The sequence below is a fragment of the Salmo salar genome, chromosome 18 (genome assembly GCF_965601325.2).
Source record: "Salmo salar chromosome 18, fSalSal1, whole genome shotgun sequence".
NCBI classification, from domain to species: domain Eukaryota; kingdom Metazoa; phylum Chordata; class Actinopteri; order Salmoniformes; family Salmonidae; genus Salmo; species Salmo salar.
In genome coordinates, this window is record NC_138308.1 from 102,407,112 (window position 1) to 102,413,111 (window position 6,000).

Below are 6,000 nucleotides of genomic sequence, written 5' to 3' on the forward strand. Positions count from 1 at the left end.
CTATTCCAGGTAACCTAAAGATGCTTGATTCACTACAGCTGCTTTTGAAGAACTTTCCAGTCGTTTTTGCTTTACATTCCGACTCTACATTCCGACTCTACATTCTGACTCTACATTCTGACTCTACATTCTGACTCTACATTCCGACTCTACATTCCGACTCTACATTCCGACTCTACATTCCGACTCTACATTCCGACTCTACATTCCGACTCTACATTCTGACTCTACATTCTGACTCTACATTCTGACTCTACATTCTGACTCTACATTCTGACTCTACATTCCGACTCTACATTCCGACTCTACATTCCGACTCTACATTCCGACTCTACATTCCGACTCTACATTCCGACTTTTGATCGTCTGTTTATTGGACATATATATTAGTGTCTAATAAAACAGAGCCGAGTGCCCATCTGTTTTAAGGTTATAGTTTGTGTGATGTAGTTCCTCTTGATGTCCACTAGGTGTCAGCACAGTTTCAATAATGTCACACCAGGTTACTACATGTTTTCATGTTGTGAATACTACATGTGTAGACCTTACAGTGAAATGCTGACTTACAAGCCCTTAACCAACAATTTAGTTTTAAGAAAAATGTGTGTTAAGTAAAAAATAAGAAATAAAAGTAACATAACTAAAGAGCAGCAGTAAAATCAAAATAGCGAGGCTCTATACATGGGGTACCGGTTAGTCGAGGTAATTGAGGTGTTCCTTTCAAGTCCAGTGGTGTAAATTACTTAACAAAAATGTATTTAAACTACTCCACTACATTCCGTTTATATATCTGTTTATTTTGTATCTGTACTTTTACTCTGTTTCTTTACAACTTGAATTTTACTTCACTACATTTCTAAATAAAATAATGTATTTTTTACTCCATACAGTTTCCCTGGCATACAAAAGTACTTGTTTCATTTCAAATGCTAAGCCGGACAGGAAAATGGTCCAATTCACACACTGATCAAGAGAACATCCCTGGTCAACCCTACTGCCTCTGATCTGGAGGACTCACTAAACAGAGAACATCCCTGGTCATCTCTACTGCCTCTGATCTGGAGGACTCACTAAACAGAGAACATCCCTGGTCATCCCTACTGCCTCTGATCTGGTGGACTCACTAAACAGAGAACATCCCTGGTCCTCCCTACTGCCTCTGATCTGGAGGACTCACTAAACAGAGAACATCCCTGGTCATCCCTACTGCTTCTGATCTGGAGGACTCACTAAACAGAGAACATCCCTGGTCGTCCCTACTGCCTCTGATCTGGAGGACTCACTAAACAGAGAACATCCCTGGTCATCCCTACTGCCTCTGATCTGGAGGACTCACTAAACAGAGAACATCCCTGGTCGTCCCTACTGCCTCTGATCTGGAGGACTCACTAAACAGAGAACATCCCTGGTCATCTCTACTGCCTCTGATCTGGAGGACTCACTAAACAGAGAACATCCCTGGTCATCCCTACTGCCTCTGATCTGGAGGACTCACTAAACAGAGAACATCCCTGGTCATCCCTACTGCCTCTGATCTGGAGGACTCACTAAACAGAGAACATCCCTGGTCCTCCCTACTGCCTCTGATCTGGAGGACTCACTAAACAGAGAACATCCCTGGTCATCCCTACTGCCTCTGATCTGGAGGACTCACTAAACAGAGAACATCCCTGGTCATCCCTACTGCCTCTGATCTGGAGGACTCACTAAACACATGCTTCATTTGTAAATGATGTCTGATTGTTGGAGTGTTCCCCTGGTTATTTCTTAAATAAAATAACAAGAGAATCGTGCTGTCTGGTTTGCTTAATATATGGAAGGTCAAATAATTTATACTTTTACCACTGATACTTAAGTATATTTTAGCAATGACGTTTACTTAGTATTTTACTGGGTGACTTTCACTTTTACTTGAGTCATTTTCTATTAACATCATCTTATTATTGTACCTTTTTGCCTTCATTTGCCTCCTACTGTCTATAAGCTGTCATAACATGTGGGTTTTTTCATGGGGACCAGGTATCGGAACGCCTTTGAAGGGTCTACAAAGCCCCCAGGTAAAAGTTGGCTTTTGCAGACAAGGATTGTATTGTTACTCCACGACATAATATGTTATGACAACTCTATTAAAAGGACATTCTACACAAGGTGTCACTTCATTCCTTCTATTTGATGGGAACTCCTGGTTAGGAATGGGGAACGAGTGCTCTCTCTGGGGAAAAAACATGTTTATACCTATGCAGTACCTTTAGCAATAATAATAATAAACGTCTACTTTAGTAAAGTTAATAATTATGACAGGTGTGTTGTAATAAAAATGAGTGGTGTCCACTGACTAAATGCAGTCTTTCTGGAAAACCCAGATATTCACAAAGTGTTTGATGAATGACACGTTGCTTCTTCATGCAAAATAGATTTGACCTTTAAAATTCAATTAAGCTGCTTTATTTTCAGGGTTTAGTGAAGGTGGGTCATTTTTTACCCTTGGGACAATGGGAGTAAACAGACTGCTAAGACTACACAAGGGTTAAGTCAAGTATTTACAAGGTGTCTAGTCATTTCTGGTGGTTAATGTCTATTATCTATTATCTGTTATAATGGTATAATGCTGTAATGTTATAATGCTGTAATGTTATAATGCTGTAATGTTATAATGCTATAATGCTGTAATGCTATAATGCTAAGTCCATTCCTGTGTTTGAATTGATATTAGATGACCCACTGTTGACAAAGTGTTTGAAGAAGGGTTGTTGCAGTCAGTCAGTCATCCATGCTCTATGAAACGATAGGGTGGTGACCACCGTAGGGGTCATCCATGCTATATGAAACGATAGGGCGGTGACCACCGTAGGGGTCATCCATGCTATATGAAACGATAGGGCGGTGACCACCGTAGGGGTCATCCATGCTATATGAAACGATAGGGTGGTGACCACCGTAGGGGTCATCCATGCTATATGAAACGATAGGGTGGTGACCACCGTAGGGGTCATCCATGCTATATGAAACGATAGGGTGGTGACCACCGTAGGGGTCATCCATGCTATATGAAACGATAGGGTGGTGACCACCGTAGGGGTCATCCATGCTATATGAAACGATAGGGCGGTGACCACCGTAGGGGTCATCCATGCTATATGAAACGATAGGGCGGTGACCACCGTAGGGGTCATCCATGCTATATGAAACGATAGGGCGGTGACCACCGTAGGGGTCATCCATGCTATATGAAACGATAGGGCGGTGACCACCGTAGGGGTCATCCATGCTCTATGAAACGATAGGGCGGTGACCACCGTAGGGGTCATCCATGCTCTATGAAACGATAGGGCGGTGACCACCGTAGGGGTCATCCATGCTATATGAAACGATAGGGCGGTGACCACCGTAGGGGTCATCCATGCTCTATGAAACGATAGGGCGGTGACCACCGTAGGGGTCATCCATGCTCTATGAAACGATAGGGCGGTGACCACCGTAGGGGTCATCCATGCTCTATGAAACGATAGGGCGGTGACGACGCTGTATCAACAAAAAACGGATTGCAACTTGCAAAACATGCAGGAAGAAAATTACAGACGGAGGCGCGACAATCTCCAACTTTGTTCGACATTTGAAGCTGCACAAAGAACGGTAAGTCGTGGCTAATATAGCCGACAGCTATCCATCGTTTCTTTTTGCTTGTGATGCCTGGAGCCTGTATTGTTATGTGAGCTCCTTACTGCTTGCCTAGATTAGATTTACAGTCTGACTCGACACCACGCTGTTTGAAGCTGGAAAAGATCAAACGAGCACATTTGTGGCAGAGTGCCTCCTAGAATGGTTGTGTACTCTTCCTAACCTGCTGATTACGGCGAGTGCTTGAACCTCTGTGTTTATGCTTCACACAAATCCCACCATCCCTCTCTCTGCTGTCCCCCTGCAGTTTTGAGCTTTTCTCCATTGATAATGAATGAAGAACGGCGGCTTATTTAATCTGAGGCACCGCATTCAGATACAGTTTTCCAGATAGAAATGCAACATATAGATCTGTACTCGATTCTCTATTCTACACGGCAAAGGCTGTTGTAGGTGATGTATTTCTATGTGAGTTGCCATGTTGGGTGGCCAGCAGATACTCTGCTGCTTAATTCATCTACAGGAGAGCAACCGCCCCACACGACCCGACCCAGCCTACCACGCCTCTCCCGCTGTCACAGAGAGAGAGGGGGGGTCTTTCTCATGGCTACCCATTTATTTCCATGGAAATAAATGGAGAGTAAGAAATATTTTAGATATTTTTCAAAAGCATTCATGATTTGCGTAAATTTAATAAACTATTACTCTTGTTAAAAATATGAAATAGTATTACATTTGGTGCAGTGGCGGTTCTAGACCATTTCAACTGGGGGGCCAAGCTGGGCCAGTTGTACTGTTAGAGGGGGGGCCAAGCTGGGGCCAGTTGTACTGTTAGAGGAGGGGCCAAGCTGGGGCCAGTTGTACTGTTAGAGGAGGGGCCAAGCTGGGGCCAGTTGTACTGTTAGAGGGGCCAGTTACATTAGATGTTATTGTTGTCATATCGTTTTCTTCCCTGCCATTAGCAGGCAAAAGACCATGTTCATAATCATTAGTGTTCCGCGTTGCCGCTGTCTAATAACGGATGTAAAAAAAGAACGATAGAAAAAAATGTGTTATGTAAAAATTATTTCATACTCCACATTTAGGGGGTCCAAAATTGTTGTCACAGGGGCACTGCCCCCCCCCCCCCCCGGCCCCCTACACAGAACCGCCCCTGATTTGGTGAAGAGCACATTATGACTTGTTTAGGACTCGAAACTCAGATGACTTGAGACTTGACTTGATACTTGCCTGTCTTGACTTGGGACTTGAGTGCTTAGACTTGAGACTTACTTGTGACTTGTAAAACAATGACTTGGTCTCACCTCTGCTACCCGCCGCCCCAAAGATCCAGGTCAATCCCTTAAACCAAATATGATATAGGTTTTCTGCAAAAATGAGTAGAAACCACATAATATTCATTTTAGAAGTGTGAGAGATACAGTCTGGCATTGTTCCCTGATCTCTGTCAGTCAAGATGACCACATCACCAGCAAACTGATCATGGTCCAAAAACACCAAGACAGTTGTGAAGAGGGCCCGACAACACCTTTTGCCCCTCAGGAGACTGAAAAGACTTGGCATGGGTCCCCAGATCCTCAGAAAGTTATACGGCTGCACCATCGAGAGCATCCTGACCGGTTGCATCACCGCCTGGTATGGCAACTGCTCGGCATCCGACCGTAAGGTGTTACTGCTGAGTACTGCCCAGTACATCACTGGGGCCAAGCTTCCTACCATCCAGGATCTATATACTAGGCGGTGTGAGAGGAAAGCCCAAAAAATGGTCAGAATCCAGTCACCCAAGTCAAAGACTGTTGTATCTGCTACCGCATGGCAAGTGGTACCGTAGCGCCAAGTCTAGGTCCACCTACATGTACAAATGACCTCAACTAACCTGTACCACCGTACATTGACTCGGTATGGGTACCCCCTGTATATATGACTCAGGACACAGTGTATCATGGTGCTTTAAGATGTATTACAAACACTAGATCACTTCCCCATCACTGTGATCTGCATGCTATGATGCAATGGACCTCTCCCTCCACCAGGAGGCTAAATCACTGGTACACTTTTGTGTCCAAAGCATTGATGGGACAACTCCCTTTGTATCTCTGTTCCTTACTGACCAGATCAGTCACTCAATATAGTCTTTGTTCACAGTCGCTGCTGTCCTTGTCTGTTCCTAAGGCTAGAACTGAGATGGGGAAACAATCTTTTTCCCATAATGCCCCTTCGTGCTGGAACATGCTTCAAAATATTGTAAAGTTAGGGGAGTAAGTGGCCTGTTTTTAAGACTCTGATCGACAACACTGTTTGATAACTGCAGTTGTTTCAAATCTTCAATTGTAACCTGTGACAATATGTATATGTGTGTATTTTGGATTTTTCTGTAATATT